The following is a 17593-nucleotide window of genomic DNA, read 5'->3' on the forward strand; positions in this document are numbered from 1 at the left end:
CAAGTCTTCTTGAGCGGTGTCCTCACCTGCTGCCTTTTCCATGCTACTCCAATGGTGATTTAAAAACTGTATAGCGAGGAAAACTTTCATCATCAGTCGGGTTTGTTTTACTGATCAGACTAATAGTGAAGACAAATATTTTAGGATGAGTTGGACCAGTTTGGTTGTCTTTGCAGAGTCTGTTAGTTGCTGAAGCATTCAAAAGTAAAGTCTATAGCCGTATAACTACAATCAAATATTTTTAGAAGGATTAGATGGTTAAAAGGATACATGAGTGGCAAGTTGAGTGAGAAGGTAAGAGTCATGACATTTACTATACATATCGTCATCATCATCATCAATTTTTTTAATGAAAGAAGAACAAAGGCTATGTGGCAATTCTTGTGGTAGAAAAGATTTGGCAGCATTTCCCTGTTATTTTTAGCTTTCAAACTAGCACATATATTTCTTACCAAAAGAAAAAACTAGCACATATATTTTCCCTGAAAGTGAATTGCAGCTCGGGGAGGGAGGTGGTGTTGCAGCAGCTTGTTGGGAGGCTGGTCGTGATGGAGGGGAAGGATAGGAGGAGGTGGATGGGGAGGAGGGCCAAGATGGAGGAAGAGGAAAATGTGGAGGTGGAGGCTTGGACAACTTGAAGTCTGGATATACCGTCTGCATTGATACACAGGTCGAGAACATAATGTCTACATTGATACACACGTGCGGACTGGTATGCATATACCACTTTCACTAATGTGCACCTTTTAATAGGTGGTAGTACTTGCATAACGTATGGTGATAATACGAATCCTAATTGGGGTGTATCTTTCTGTCACACTCGCCCTTAACTTAGCAAACGATCGATATAAATACCAAAGATATTGTTTCTGGGTGATGCATGCATTACCAGATTTGATACACCCATAATATTTGTCAGTATATAATTTATTATCATGGACTAGGTATATTCTTTAAAAATAGATTTTTGCTCAGTATCAAACACATGTAATATGCTACTTGATATAAGCTTATATTTTTGGCCACACTAAGTTTCATTCTTAATGCACACTTACTTTTTACTTGGCACAAGCTTAACTCTTCTTGATAAACAATTATCTATATTGTCTAATCCTCTTGTGCACACTTAACTAATATAGGATACACGCATAATTGCGCATATATGTTTCTGAGAATAAAAGTCATATGGATTGGGCACTATAGGCCATCATACGGGGCGAGCTTAGTTTCATACCATATTTTTTTTTTTTTTGCATCTTAAGGAAGAAATCTATAAGTGAAATAGGAATTGAATTTTTTCTATTAATAAAATCTGTTAGTTCCATAACTGAAATAATAATAATAAAAAAAATATGCTTAAAAGAGATCCTACGTGACTGTCTATATCATTTTTCTTTTTAATCAAGTCTTTCCATCCATTATCTTCTTATTAAGCCATTTCTTCCATCCGTAAGATCTTTCTTCTAAGTCTCTTTTTCCTCTTCTAAACCTCATGCACTATCTCTCCTATCCATGAGATCTTCCTCGAGTCTCTTTTTACTTTATATTAAGTTCGATAAACTATAATCAATTTATCTGTACGTGTGTATTGGATTGTTAATGGGTGTATATCAAAAAAGCTTATAGTATATATCAGAAAGCCGTCTAGTGTGTATCATTTGCTCATATGCTATGTATTGATGAGTACTATAATCTGAAAACTGTGTATCACTTTATTTAGATATGTGTATCGAGACATCGGATGAATATTTTGCTGGGTGTGTATCAACTAGTCATATATTATGCACTGATGAATACTAAGTTCGATAAATTGTGCATCAATTTAATTGTAGGTGTATATTGGATCATTGTTGGATGTGTATCGAAAAGGCTTACAGTATGTATCACCTAATTATATATTTAGTATGCATCGTATGGTTATGTAATATGTATCGTTATAAAATATATGCTGAAAATAAGGAAGAAAGGGAATATCTTAATCATGAGATTAATAACTTCGTTAATAATTTTTTTTATATTTTTAGATTTATTTTTTAAAATAATATTAAAAAAAATATGGCAAACTACGAAGCTTACTCCATATGATATTTTATAGTGCCCACTCCATATGATTTTTGTTTCCAAAATTGGCCTTCCCCCAGGCTGCAAGGGCACCACCTCCCACCACTTCAGCCCCTTCACCAACGAGCTCTTTTCTTAAATAATACAAAAAAAAAATTATTTACATAAATAATACAAAATCTAACTTATTTACCGAAATAATGCAAAAGAAAAAAAAATATCATTTTGAATGGCATTTTCTCCCTGCCACGTCACCCATATTTCTCCACGTAGGAGTCGTCCAAAAAAAAAATAGAAAACGCCATTTCGAATGGCATTTTTAAAAATACCATTTCGAATGGTGTTTTTAAAAATGCCATTTCGAAATCATGTTTTCTATTTTTTTTTCCCAAAAAAAGAAAAAAAAATCGAAAAAGAATGAGAAAAAAATAAAATTTTAAATTTTAAATTAATAAATAAATTAAAATTTTAATTTTGAATGAAATATAAATATAAAAATTTGAATTTGTAATTCAAATAAAAAAGATAATTTTAGATGATTTTTTTTTTCAAATTAACTTTTTAAAAAAAATGTTTAAACAAAAATCTTAAAATTTTAAAAAATTAAAAATATCATAGAAAAAGAAAAAAAGAGAAAGAAATGCGAAAGAAATAAAAATTATAAATTTGAATTTAAAAAAATAAAAAATTTAAATTTAATTCAAAAACATCATTTCAAATTCTTGCCAAAAATGTTCAAAAAAATAAAAAATAAAAAAATAAAAAGTGCCATTAAAAAATCAAAAATTTAAAAAAATAAAAAAATAAGAATTATAATTTGAAATTTAAAAGAAATAAAATTTTTAAAATTAATTAAAATAAAAATATCATTTCAAATTACTTTTTCAAATCCAAATTAATTTATTTAAAAAATATTGCAAACAAATAAAAAAATAGCCAAATTTTTTTTTTGTAAAAATAGAAAGAAATGAAAAAAATAGAAAAATTATATACTAATAAATTTGAACTAAAAAAATTAAAATTTTAATTTGAATTAAATTTTGATAAAAAAATAAATGCCATAAAAAGTGAAAAAATGAGGAAAAAATGTGAAAAAAAAGAAATTTGTAAATTAAACTTTAAAAAAATAAAAATTTTAACTTTAACTCAAATAAAAAATATCATTTCAAATTACGTTGTCCATTTCAAATTATTTTTTAAAAAAATTATCTCAAGAAAAAAAAATGTTGTAAAAAAATAAAAAATATCCTAAAAAAAGAAAAAAGAAAAAAATAGAATTGAAAAAAAATAGAAATTGTAATTCTAATTGAAAAATAAAATTTATAATTTTCAATTTTAATAAATAAAAATTATAATTATAATTGAAATAAAAAATATCATTTTAAATAACTAAATTAATTTAAATATAATTATTTAAAAAATATTTTAAATAAAGAAAAAAATACGTAATAGAATGCCAAAAAGATAGAAATGGAAGAAAACTAAAATTATAATTTCAAATTATAAAAATTTTAAATTGAATTTAAAAAAAAATATCATAAAAGAAGTAAATAAAATAGAAAAAATGGTAATAAAATAAAAATTATAATTATAAATTAAAAAAAATAACTTTAATTTAAATTAAAAATTATCATTCAAATTACTATCCTCATTATTTAATTAAATTTATTTATTAAAAAATTATAAAAAAATAATTAAAGAAATTAAGAAAAAAATTTAAAAAAACCAAAAAAAAGAAAAGAGAAAAAAAAGGAGAAAATGCAAAAGGGAATGGCATTTTCTCCTTCCCCCCTTCTTCTTTCCTTCTCCCTTCTCCCTCTTCTCCCTTCTCCCTTCTCCCTTCTCCCTCTTCTCCCTTCTCCGACGTCTCTCCGACGGCACGACGGCGAGCTCTCGACAATGGTGAGCTGCCTCCTCTCTCTCCCTCTTCCTCTCTCTCCCTCTTTTTCGTTGGCCGACGGTGGGCCACGTGCCGGCGGCGGGCCGCGCGCCCCGACGGCAGGCCCCGACCCCCTCCTCTCCCTCTTCCTCTCTCTCTCTCTTCCTCTCTCTCTCCCTCTTTTTCCTTGGCCGTCGGCGACAGACGGCCGGTGGCAGGCCTCGACCCCCTCCTCTCCTTCTTCCTCTCTCTCTCTCTCCCTGTTTTTCCTTGGCTGCCGGCGACAGACGACCGGCGGCGGGTAGGCGCCCCGACGGCGGGCCCCGACCCCCTCCTCTCCCTCTTCCTCTCTCTCTTCCTCTCTTTCTCCCTCTTTTTTCTTAGCCGCCGGCGACAGATGGCCGGCGGCGGGCCGCGCGCCCCGGCGGCGGGCCCCAACCCCCTCCTCTCCCTCTTCCTCTCTCTCTCTTCCTCTCTCTCTCCCTTTTCCTTGGCCACCGACGACAGACGGCCAGCGGCGGGCCGCGCTCCTCGGCGGCGGGCCTCAGCCCCCTCCTCTCCCTCTTCCTCTCTCTCTCTCTCTCTTCCTCTCTCTCTCCCTTTTCCTTGGCTACCGGTCGACTGACGGCCGGCGGCGGGCCCCGACGGTCCCCGGCGGCGGGCCCCGACGGTGGGCCCCGGCGGTCCCCTTCCCTTGGCCGGCCCTTCCTCTCCCTCTTCCTCTCTTTCTCTCTCTTCCTCTCTCTTTCTCCCTCTTTTTCCTTGGCCGCCGGTGACAGACAGCCGGCGGCATCCCGGTGGCGGCCCCCTACAGCGGGCCCCTTCCCTTGGCCGGCCCTTTCTCTCCCTCTTCCTCTCTCTCTCTTCCTCTCTCTCTCCCTCTTTTTTCTTGGCCGCCGGCGATAGAAGGCCAGCGGCGGCCCGGCACGGTGGGCCCCGATGGTCCCCTTCCCTTGGTCGGCCCTCCTCTCCCTCTTCCTCTCTCTCTCTCACTTCCTCTCTCTGCCCCTCTTTTTCCTTGGTCGCCGGCGACAGATGGTCGGCGGCGGGCCCCGACGATGGCGGCGGCAGCGGGCCCCGACGACGGCGGCCCATGCGGCCGCGGGCGGGCCCCGTCGGAGGGGCTGCGGGACCCACCGGGGCCCAGCGACGGCCCCTATGGCAGGCCCCGACCCTCCCCTTCTCCGGCGGTGGGCCCCGATGACGGCCCCGTGGGGGTCGGGCGGTGGGCCTCATCGGGGAGGCCGGGGCGGCGGGCCCCACCATGGCGCAGCGGCGGCCCCCTGTGGCGGGCCCCGACCCTCCCCTTCTCCGACGGTGGGATACGGCAGGTCCCACGCGATGGGCCACGATGGCGGCGGGCTCCGACGGTCGCTTTGCGACGGCTCTCGACGGCGGCTCCGCGTGGCCCCTACGACGAGCCATCTATTTCAATTTTTTTATTTTTTTTATCTCATTATTTTTTATTTTTATTTTTATTTTTATCTCATTAGATTCAGATGTATTTTAAAATTCAATTCGATCGTATTTTAAAAATTTTAAAATATATTGCATTTCATGAAAACGTAGACCCGTCAATTGATCAATGTAGAATATTCTACATTATCCGTATAAAATATATATTTAAATATATATTTTTATACGGATACCGTAAAATATATACATTGGTCAATTGATTGTCCAGTTTGGACAGTTTGGAAATTGTATTTAATTCTATAGATAATTATATTATTCGAATGATATGCGGAGGGTTCGAGAGAAATTTTGGACAGTATTTTTCTTTAGTTCTCCTCACACATTTTGAGTCGTGTGGAGAGAACTAAAAAAAAATACTGCCGAAATTTCTTTCTATCTTTTTTGCATATCATTTGATTAATGTAATTAATCTATAGAATTAATACAATTTTCGAATGGGATAGGATCTATTTGTACCTATTTGTTGATGATATGATGTATGTATCATGTAAATCTTTTGAAATGATAAAATAATTAATAATATTAAATATTTTGATTTTAATTTTATCGTAGGTTCCTCTAAGAAAATGGTCAGTACTCGAGTTCGTGTACTATTGTATTATGATGGCATGATGCAGAATGATGAAACTAGTATGCAGTACAGTCACCCTGCAAATCAGATGATTAGAGTATCTTCATCATTATCACGTCAAGAATTATTAGATCATTTATACAGCAGTATTCCTGTAGATAAAGAAAAATATGAAATAAAATTGAAATGAAAATCTCCTAATTTGTCGGAACAGTTAATGCAGAGTAAATATATCTTGATTCCAATTGATGATGATGAAGATGTCGATTTTTAGAATTATATATTGAAAAAGAAGATGTACCAAGCTTTGGATACTATAGTCGGCTTTTAACTCAAGCGGATAATAATGTTGGGCCTTCTTCACTTTTTGTAACTCTTATGGTGCAAACCGATAGTGTTGAGGCCATTTTTGCAGAACAACATTCCACTACTACCGGTCCTAGTTGTCCAATTATTCCAAGTCCTATGGTGACTTCTCCTATGTCTTCTGCTATGGTGACTTCTCCTTTGCTAGAAGTAGTGGTAAGTACGGGAGACGACACTCATATAGGAAATGATGACTAGATAGTCGGTGAAATAAATTCTGATAGTCTAGGCTTTGAGTCAGATAAAAGTGAAGATGAAGACTGTTGGATGGATGAGGACAGTAGCAGTAATGATGATGATGGTGAAGATGAGAATGATGATGAAGATGTTCAGGCTAATATTAATGTGGAAGAACCTCAATCTCATTTGCACGAACCTCCATAATATTTTAACGATATAAATTTAGATAATGGTGATTGTGTTAGTGCTGGTCGAAGATTAAACTCTGACAATCAGTTTAGCAACTCCTCGATGACTGAATTTTTTAAAGATCTAATATTTGAGATTAAAGATTATGTAAGGAGAGCTGTTGATCTTTATCACATTATGAAGCATCGGATATACAGTGTAGTTCAGTCGCATTCGAAATTATGGTCCGTACGATGCGCATCATCAGATAATGTTCAACATTGTAAATGGAAGCTTCGTGCTGTATTGTTGAAAAAATATGAATATTTTCAAATCAAAAAATATGAGGGTCCTCACACTTGTTTGTTTACGGGATTGAGTCGAGACCACAACATGTCAGTGGAAGGATGATTAGCACATTAGTCCGATATATTGTTGAGAAAGATCCCGGTGTTAAAGTTGAAGCTATTGTGGCAGTCGTTAATGATCAATTTCAATATACAGTGTCATACAGGAAAGCATGGTGTGGAAAGCAGAAGGCATTGGTTGATATTTATGGAGAATGGGAGCCATCTTATGCTAAATTATCCTATTATATGGCTGCACTTCAACATGCAAATTCTGGTACAGTTGTTTCATGAAATTTTTTTTAAGCTGTGAATTTCAATGTCCGAGTTTTAAATTATATTTTCTGAACTTTCAAACCATCTATTCAGGGTTTTACACACTGCCGTCCTGTAATCAGCAATGATGGCACGCACTTGTATGAAAAATTTAAAGGTAAGATGTTAATTGCAACAAGAATTGATGTAGAGAATGGGATATTTTCATTAACATATGCAATTGTGGATGAGGAGACGACTGCAAGTTGGAGTTGATTTTTTTTCCAGCTCAGAACACATATCGTTAAAGATAGAAATGGAATATGCTTAATTTCTGATAGACATCCAGGTATATTAAATGCCATCGCAGATGAGTCTATTGGATGGAGTCCACCACGTGCCTATCATCGATACTGTTTAAGACATATCTGCAGTAATTTCAACACTCATTTCAAATATATGCAGCTGAAAAGAGCAGTATGGTAAGCAGGAAGCGCTCATCAAGTTTGCAAGTTCAACTTTATCATGGGTAGGATCAAAATAGTGAATGAAGAGGCTTGGAGCTGGTTGTTCGAGATAGAAAAGGAGAAGTGGACGTTGGCACATGACGATGGTCTGCGCTATGGTGTCTTAACTACAAATTTATCGGAGATTTTTAACAGTATTTTACGAGGAGCTAGAAATGTGCCAATTACAGCTTGTATTCAAATGATATTTTATCATCTTGTGAAATACTTCAATACGAGGCATGCCCGAGCCTTGAGATATGTAGAGGAGAATCCAAATAATCTTTTTACTCCTCATATTGTAATTAAGAAAGTGGAGCATGTATGAATATCCATGTTTACATGTTTTAGTTGTGTGTCAAGAAATTGCTGTACATTTTAATGATTTTATGGTTGATGCATATACAATTACAACATATATGAATGCTTGGAGTGGTGATTTTAATACATTACCACATGAAGATTATTGGATGCATACACGTATGTTCAAATGTATTCCTGATCATCATCATTTGAGACCCAAGCAGAAAGGTAGACCAAAGTCAACGAGACTACGAAATGAGATGGATGATAGGCAAATAAGAAGTAAAAATCACTGTGGCATTTGTAGGGAACAGGGCCATGATCGCCGTCGCTGTCCTAGGATACTTCAACATACTTCAACTTCAAGCAATGAAAGAAATTAAAGGCTCCGAAGATTTATTTTCGTCATTGTTTTATGTATTTCTGTGAGATTGTATTTGAATTTACGTGTTTAATATCCTGAGATGAACTGAATTTTATGTTTAAATTATATTGTGTGACAATATTATGTTTAAATTTTTTTTTTTAAAATATATTATGTCTTATTTTTTAATACATCTGTGATAATATCATTATTTTAGATTCATTAGCGTATTATGGCTTACGATCTGTGGTATCTCGATCTTCGAGACAGCAGTATTCTTACATTGCAGGAGCACCATCGATCACAGACTATTTTAGATGACGGCGGAAGCATTCCAATCCTATTTACTATTTAAATTTTTATTTTAAAAGTCATATACGTTATCTAATTATTATATTTTATTGCAGGAGTCCAGACACCTTCGTCTACGACGATCCGATGCTGACTTCCGGAGGACAGAGGATATCCCACATAGAGTGTTAGATTATTTACGATATCTGAGATTTTATAGAGTATATCGGATTGGTCGTATACAGATGGACGTTGGTCTTATTACTGCTTTGCTTGAGAGATGATGTTCAGAGACACACACATTTCATCTTCCATTTGGTGAGGCGACCATCATTTTACAGGATGTCAGCATCCTTACTGGACTACCAGTTGATGGCGATCCAGTTACCGGAGTTGATCCCACGCTTATCATTCCGGAGTGGCAGGCTTTGTGCTTGCGATTGCTAGGGTTTGAGCCCGACGCATATTTTTTCGATCATTCACGACTCAGGATTGAGTGTTTGTATGATCGTTATCGATATTTTCATATTGCGGATGATGCACCAGAGGAGATGGTGCAGCAGTATGTTAGGGGTCAGGTGCTGCGGTTGTTAGGTGGTGTCCTGTTACCCGATACTTCATCGAATAAGATGAAGTTGATATTTTTGTCATTATTAGAGGATTTAGACTGCGCTCATCGACTCAGTTGGGGCAGTGCAGTACTAGCTTGCCTATACAAAGCTATGTGTCGGGGTTCTTATGCTGATCAGAGCGAGATTGGTGGTTATCTTATATTATTACAGGTATATGAATTAAAAATTTTTATTTTTAATATTTAATTATATTTTATATTGGGTATATCATCTATTTAATTTTTGAAATTTACAGATTTGGATATGGGAGCGTATGCCGACTATCAGTCCATTACGATGACAGTTGCTCGAGATGCCATCAGAGCAGCAAGATTCTGATGTTCCATTCAGACTAGACGGACCATTGGGATATAGGTATTAAAATATTATTTTTTTATTTCAAATTTACTATTTTAAATTTGATAAAATTTATTTAACATTAATATATTGTGAAACAGATGAAATATTGCATTCAACGTTCATCACGTATCAACGAGAGTGGCACGAGTTTATAGGTGTCAGTTGGATACATTAGTTGATACATATAGATGGATAAATTTTAAATTTTTTACAACTATCATTTTACAGTATTCATAATCTATTAAAATTTTAGCTTACTAATTTTTTTTTATTTTAACTATATCAGTTTTTGTGGGAGCTATATACAGATGAGATATTGGCTATACTGCCGCAGATGTGTACAGTTGGACACGACATATGGACTGCTAGGGTGCCACTTATTTATTTTGATGTGGTAGAGTGGCATCTTTCCGATCGTGTCCTGCGGTAGTTTGGTCAGATTCAGGACATTCCAGAGCAGTTTGATACCAGCTACGGACTACATCGTATTGATCGACGAGGGAGAGCTTATATTGACTGGCGTATCAGACATGCAGAGTACATCGATATTTGGGATGCACGTCGAGATCACATTGTTCATGGTGATCCTATTTTGAGAGGCCGTTCATATACCGATGACTACATGGCTTGGTTTTTTTAGCATTACGGTGTGAGTCATTGGACAGTTTCGGTATGCAGTTTCTGAATACGAGGATGAGAATTCTACTGTGCGTCTTTTGGTAAGATTACGAAAATTATTTTATATTATTTGTGTTATATTTTTATTTTATATTTTACACTATACTGACTGTTTTATTTTTATTTTGTAGACTGATTCTATGTCGGATCTCGTGTTGGATGCTCGTCGTGCTTTATCTACGATTGATGAGGACGAACGGATTCGGATACTGCGAGAGATAGAAAGAACAAGTTTTGGAATCATGGAGTCGACCATTTGGCTTCTTTATGATAATTTTTATTTTTTAAATTTATTATTTTTTTGATATTTTTTTTAAAATTTAATTTTAAATGAAAAAAATAAGTTGAAATGATATTTTTTATTTCAATTAAAATTTATTTTTTTTTTAAAATTCAAAATTATTTCTTATATTTTTTTATCGACCCTCTGACGCCGGCGGCCAACGAAAGAGAGAGAGAGAGAGGAAGAGGGAGAAAGAGGAGGCAGCTCACCGCCGCCGAGAGCTCGCTGCCGTGCCGCCGGAGAGACATCGGAGAAGGGAGAAGAGGGAGAAGAGGGAGAAGGGAGAAGGGGGAGAAGGAGAAAACGCTATTCCCTTTGGCGTTTTCTCTTTTTTTTTCTCTTTTTTTTTGATTTTTTAAAAATTTTTTCTTAATTTATTTAATTATTTTTTATAATTTTTTAATAAATAAATTTAATTAAATAATGAGGATAGTAATTTGAATGATAATTTTTAATTTAAATTAAAGTTAATTTTTTTTATTTATAACTATAATTTTTATTTTATTACCATTTTTTTCTCTTTTATTTACTTCTTTTATGACATTTTTTTAAAAAATTTAATTTAAAATTTTTATAATTTAAAATTTTAATTTTAGTTTTCTTCCATTTTTATCTTTTTGGCATTCTATTACGTATTTTTTTCTTTTATTTAAAATATTTTTTAAATAATTATATTTTAATTAATTTAGTTATTTGAAATGATATTTTTTATTTTAATTATAATTACAATTTTTATTTTTTAAAATTAAAAATTAAAAATTTTATTTTTCAATTAGAATTATAATTTTTATTTTTTTAATTCTATTTTTTTCCTTTTTTTTAGAGTATTTTTTATTTTTTTACAATAATTTTTTCTTTTCTTGAGATAATTTTTTTAAAAAATAATTTGAAATGGATAACGTAATTTGAAATGATATTTTTTTATTTAAATTAAAGTTAAAATTCTTTTTTTTTTAAAGTTTAATTTACAAATTTCTTTTTTTCATATTTTTTCCTCATTTTTTCACTTTTTTATGGCATTTAATTTTTTTATCAAAATTTAATTCAAATTTAAAATTTATTTTTTTTAATTCAAATTTATGATTATATAATTTTTCTATTTTTTTCATTTATTTTTATTTTTATGAAATTTTTTTAGGCTATTTTTTTATTTGTTTGAAATATTTTTTAAATAAATTAATTTAAATTTGAGAAAGTAAATTGAAATGATATTTTTATTTTAATTAATTTTAAAAATTTTATTTCTTTAAATTTTAAATTATAATTCTTATTTTTTTTAATTTTTAATTTTTTTGATTTTTTAATGGCACTTTTTATTTTTTTTATTTTTTATTTTTTTGAACATTTTTGGTAAGAATTTGAAATAATGTTTTTGAATTAAATTTAAAATTTTTATTTTTTTAAATTTAAATTTATAATTTTTATTTTTTTCGCATTTTTTTCTCTTTTTTTTATTTTTCTATGATATTTTTAATTTTTTAAAATTTTAAGATTTTTGTTTAGATATTTTTTTTAAAAAAATTAATTTGAAAAAAAAAATCTAAAATTATCTTTTTTATTTGAATTACAAATTCAAATTTTTATATTTTAAATTTCATTCTTAAATTTCATTCAAAATTAAAATTTTAATTTATTTATTAATTTAAAATTTTAAAATTTATTTTTTTCCATTCTTTTCTGATTTTTTTTTTATTTTTGGGGAGAAAAATATAAAACGCCATTTTAAATGATGTTTTTAAAAACGGCATTCAAAATGACGTTTTCTTTTTTTTTTTTTTGGATGATGCCTACGTGAAAAAATATGGATGACGTGGTAGAGAAAAAATGTGATTCAAAATAATATTTTTTTTTCTTTTATATTATTTTGATAAATAAATTAAATTTTATATTATTTATATAAATAATTTTTTTTGATATTATTTAGGAAAAGAACTCCTTCACCAACACCATCACCCTTTTCTGCCCTCCTTGATGACCGCACTTCATCCACAATCCCATCTCTCTTTTCTCAGCTACCCCTAGGATGCCATCCTTACCCATGAGTCCCATCTCAAATTTGCTGAGGCCGCTACCACTTTTTCCCACTAGCTTTCTTTTATTCAACGACCTCTTACACATTATCTAGTTGACTTCGAATTTTTTTTTTTTTACCCTATCTATTTTGGCTAATGTGCCGAGGGAATATGCTGTCAAATATACGGTGGGATAATTTAGTCCGACAAGGGTCTTGTTGCGGCCAATCCCCTCGTCGCCTGATCGTCGGAAACGAGCACCTGCAAGAAAGAAAGTCCACACTGACCGGAGGCGGCTCCGAGGGGACCCTCCGATGGTCAAGTCAGAGAGGTGACTGGGCAACAGTGAAATGAAGACAGAGAGCTCAAACGAGAGAGAGAAAGAGAGAGAGGGGGAGCAAGCCTATGGTTTTGAAGTCCCTCTGCACTGTTGCCTTCCCCGATATTTATAGTGAGGCGCGGCATGGCGCCGTCATTAATGGCGCGGATAATTGAGGAATTGTCAACTCACTGTAGACTGTCAGAGTCGCCGTGAAAGCGTCATATCACCGCGGGGCTATCAAATCATCAGGGTTGACAATGCCCTAGGCGGGATAATGCCCTTGGGTGGCAGTGCCGCATATTGCTGTCTGACAGGCTCCGACGGCTGTACGGCGATCGGAGGAGTCGACCGACCCTAGGTCGGTGGCCATCTGTGTGGCGTCGGGTGGAGATTCGGGCCCCTTTGACGGTCAGCCGGGCATGTTGCGAGAGTCGGCCATCAGACTCCCTGGTTCAGTCAGCCCGGAGAGTGGAAACCCGACCGACATATCCACGGACGGAAGAGGGCCGTTAATCGATCGGTCGGTCGGTCGGTCCCTCCGGCAGTCGGTCGGTCGGTCGGTCCTTCCGCCAGTCGGCCGGTCGGTCCCTCCGCCAGTCGGTCGGTCGGTCCCTCCGTCAGTCGGTCGGTCGGTTCCTCCGTCAGTCGGTCGGTCGGTCCGTTAGTCGGTCGGTCGGTTGGTCATAAGTTGGCCCGAGCGGGGTCGGTCGGTATTCTCCAACAGTTGCCCCCCTCCACTCCTGAGTCGGACGGTGAGCTGGCCGATGCCATTGCTTGGACAGCGACGCTGGGCGACAAGGAGTGGAATCACCGTGTGCCCAATTCCGACCGTACCGTGGGTTGATGCGATATCAGGCGTCCTATGAATGCCGTGCGATCCGCTGGCGTCAGGCATCCAGTCGGTGTCAGACGTCCAGTCGGTGTCAGGTGTCACGTCGGCGTTAGGAGGTCGGGTGCCGGACGATTCGGTGTCAGACGATCGGATGTCCGGCGCCTTCTGGGGAACGCAAACCGTCGCCCAGCGCCGATTCTGGGAGCGCGGGGCACTGTCAGGCGTCCCATCGGAAACGCGAATCACCGCGGACGATTAAATTCGGAACTGCGGTCCTCTTGCCACGTGTCGGAGGTGGTTGGGGCCGTCATCTTTCGCATTAAATGAGGGCGGTGCGGCTTTCCCGGGATGGGCGCGCCGATCCATCGGGCCGAAGGGAGGGCCCAGATGCCGCCACGTATCGCCCATCCGGGGGACCTCGATCGACGCGGGGTCATCTCGGCCGTCGAACGGCCCTATATATATAGGACCACCTGCGCTCGAAGCCCCACCCTGAACAACTTGCTGCCGAGACTCTGTCCGAGTGGCTCCTCCGTCGGCACCGGCAGTTGCCTCTCCTTCCGGTCTCCTGGTGGTTCGTGACCTTACCCTTCTTTCTTCCTCTTCTTCTCCTTCTTCTTCTTCCTTTTCTTCTTCTCCTTCTTCTCCTTCTTTTTCTTCTTCTCCTTCTTCTTCTTCTTCGGCCTCGCCTTTCCTTCGGTTCTGGTGCGATGGCCGGAAATCCATCTCGGGGGGCTCGGTCGGGAAATCCGACCGATGACCCTCGGTCGGCTCCGGAAGTTGAGGTTTCCTCACTTTCGGGGCCGAACGTTGATCGGCTTTGGGATCAATATTGCATCCCGGAGCAGTTTCAACTTTCCGCCCCAGGGGCCGGTGGTCGGGTTAACAACCCTCCGCCGGGCCAACTGGCGCTGTACGTCGAAGATCTCCGTGCGGGTCTTCGGCTTCCGATTCCAGAGTTCGTCCGGAATCTGCTAGATTATTACGGACTCTGTCCGGCGCAACTGGCGCCGAACTCCGTCCGACTGATAATCAGCTTCGCGCTGTTGTGTCAGCTTCTGCCGACCAACCCTCGCATCTCGCTCTTTCGGATATTTTTTGTGCTCCGACCCCACCCTAAGGCTCGAGGGTGGTGGCTCTTCAACCCCCGAAAGGATCTTTCCTTCATCACTGGTCTTCCATCGTCCATCCACGGGTGGAAGAACCAATTTTTCTTCGTCTCATCTTCTTCTCCCTGGGGCTTCCCTTCCCACTGGGGCGTGCCCCGAACCGAAGCAAACGACAACAGCCGGGTGGAGGCAGACGACCGGGAGGACTTCCACCGACTCAAAGACATGTCGGTTCCGAAGCAGAGGGAGCTTGTTACCGAACAAGCACTCTATGACGCCGGCCTGAGCTTGGTCCCCCGACTAGGTATCGCCCGATCCTCCGGTCCTCTTTTCATTTGGCCCTTATTCCGGTTCTTAGATTAACATTTCTGTCGGTATCGCAGGGACACCTCCGAGGATGCGGCCGACCGACGCCGAGATCCGACAGTACGCAGCGAGGAAGAGGCCGGCATCGGGGGCGGGACCTTCGCGTCCACCGAAGAAGCCCACCCCAGCGGCGCCGACCGTCGAAGCATCGGCGACCGACCAGTCGGAGCCGGTAATAGCGCTTGCGGCTCCGACAGCGCAACCGGAGGAGAGGCCGGCAGGGGAAGCGGCCGAAGGGACATCGGAGGCCTCGCCGGCTGGTGTGGGGCCGGATGACGTTTGGAAAACCGAACACCATCCGACGGCTTCTGCGGCCGCAACGGGGGGTGCCGGTTCAAACTCGAGCATCCCCTCCCTGCCAGTTCCGTCGGTCGGAGCGGCCGATCGGGGGAAAGCCCCGATGGACCCCGCAGACGACACGAGATCGGGGAGTCGCACCGTGCCGCCCAGCGCACAGTTCCCCGAAGGGGCGTCGGCGTTGGCCGACCACAACCTGGCCAGGAGGTTGTGCCAGGGGATCCTCCTTCCAGCCGACGTGGAGGTGCTAAGGTCTCGGCAGGTAACCGAGATGTTATCTTCATTCTACCCGATCATGGTCGAGGTAAGTTCCGTTTCGCCTCCTTTTCCCTTAATATTTTAGTTACTTTGTTTTCCTGACGAAACGCTTGCGTCGGCAGCTGATCTACACCATGTTGGAACTCGAAGCCGGATACCGGAGGTTCGGGAACATCCGGGCGGCTTGGAAAGAAAGGTCGGCGGCGGCCGAAGCCGACCGGGCAATGCTGGTCGACCACCTGAAGCAGTCGGCCGATCGGGAGGCCAAGTTGGTGGACGAAGTCTCCCGCCTCGGGTCCGAGCTAAGGTCGACCAGAAAAGAAGCCAAACGCAAGGGTCAAATCGTGCACCGTCTGCGGTACGAGCACGATGGTGTTGCCGTCGAACTCGAGGGTGAACGCGAGCAGCTCCGAGTCAGCCTGGAAAAACTTGCCAAGGCTGAGGAGGATCTGTCAATCGCCCAGGCCGACGTCGACATATCGAAGGCAGAGGCTGAGTCGGCAAAGGACTCTCTCGACCGGGCGGAAGAGGAAGCAAGGTCGGCGAAGGAGTCGTCAAGTCGGGCGGTGGACGACTTCCGTGCCACCGACCAGTACCGGGAGGAAATGTTGGAGTCCGGCTTCGCGTCGTACTGGGTGGGGTACGAGGACGGTCGAGATGCGGTCCAAGCCTTGTACCCGAAGCTGGACCTCAGCAGTATTGTCCCGTCGGGGGCCGGCGACCAAGCCACTGAAGAGATGGCCGACCCGTCATCGGGAGGCATCGCCGTGGTGGGGGAGGCCATCCAGGTACAAGTGGCCGAAGGAGAGACTGCTGCGACTCCTGTCCCGGCACTGACTGTCAGCCCCCCGCCGACCGACGATCCTGCTCCGGCTGTCGACCCAGCGCCGATCATGGTGGATACGCCGGTCATCCCCGATCTTCCGTCGGTCGAGGAGATCGACTAGGAGGGATGACCGCGCCCTCGTTGGCTTTTATCTTTTTCGTTTTTCTTCTTAGAACAATTGTAACTGGGGCTTCGGCCCGATTTTGTAAGCTCCTTTTGACCTTGAATGAAATCGGTCTTAGGCTTAAACTTTTTCCCTCTGTCTGTTTTTCTTTCTTTCATGAGTTGTAGAATGCATCCGAACTCATAGGTCGCCGACTCATATAGGTCGGTTAGGTCGTTCGGCAACTCGTGCTGCCACGAAGGTAGGTCAAGTCCCGACTTTGGACCGGCCTTCGGTGGTCGAGGTCAAAAGTCGGGCGTCCTTCCTCCGGCCATGAGTCGGGTGTGTCCGTTGAGTTGGAAGCCGACCAACCGCGGGATAAAAGTGCGGTAGTCGGGTCTCTTCCGACGCGTTCAGTCGACTGTCGTCCGGCGCATTTAGTCGTCCGAACGTCGATAAGTCGGATCCTGATACCCTCGTGTCGGGTATCCATACTACGCCTCATGATATACAGTGGTAAGCCGAATATCTTTCGACCGGTAGTATATCGGTCGGTGAATCATGAATGCGACTGAAGTCGCATCGTTTGATAAACGGTGGCTAGCCAAATACCCTTCGACCGGCCGTAGCTCGGTCGGTGAGTCGCGACGGCGGTCGCGTAGGCATTTCGCCTTTCTTTGGTCGGGGCTCAATCGGTAAGTTAGCCGATAGTCTGGTCCGAAAGTACGATCGTAGAAGGAGTGTCAACTCCCGTTAATATAAGTATATT

Source organism: Elaeis guineensis, chromosome 1, assembly GCF_000442705.2.
Source record: "Elaeis guineensis isolate ETL-2024a chromosome 1, EG11, whole genome shotgun sequence".
Lineage (NCBI taxonomy): Eukaryota > Viridiplantae > Streptophyta > Magnoliopsida > Arecales > Arecaceae > Elaeis > Elaeis guineensis.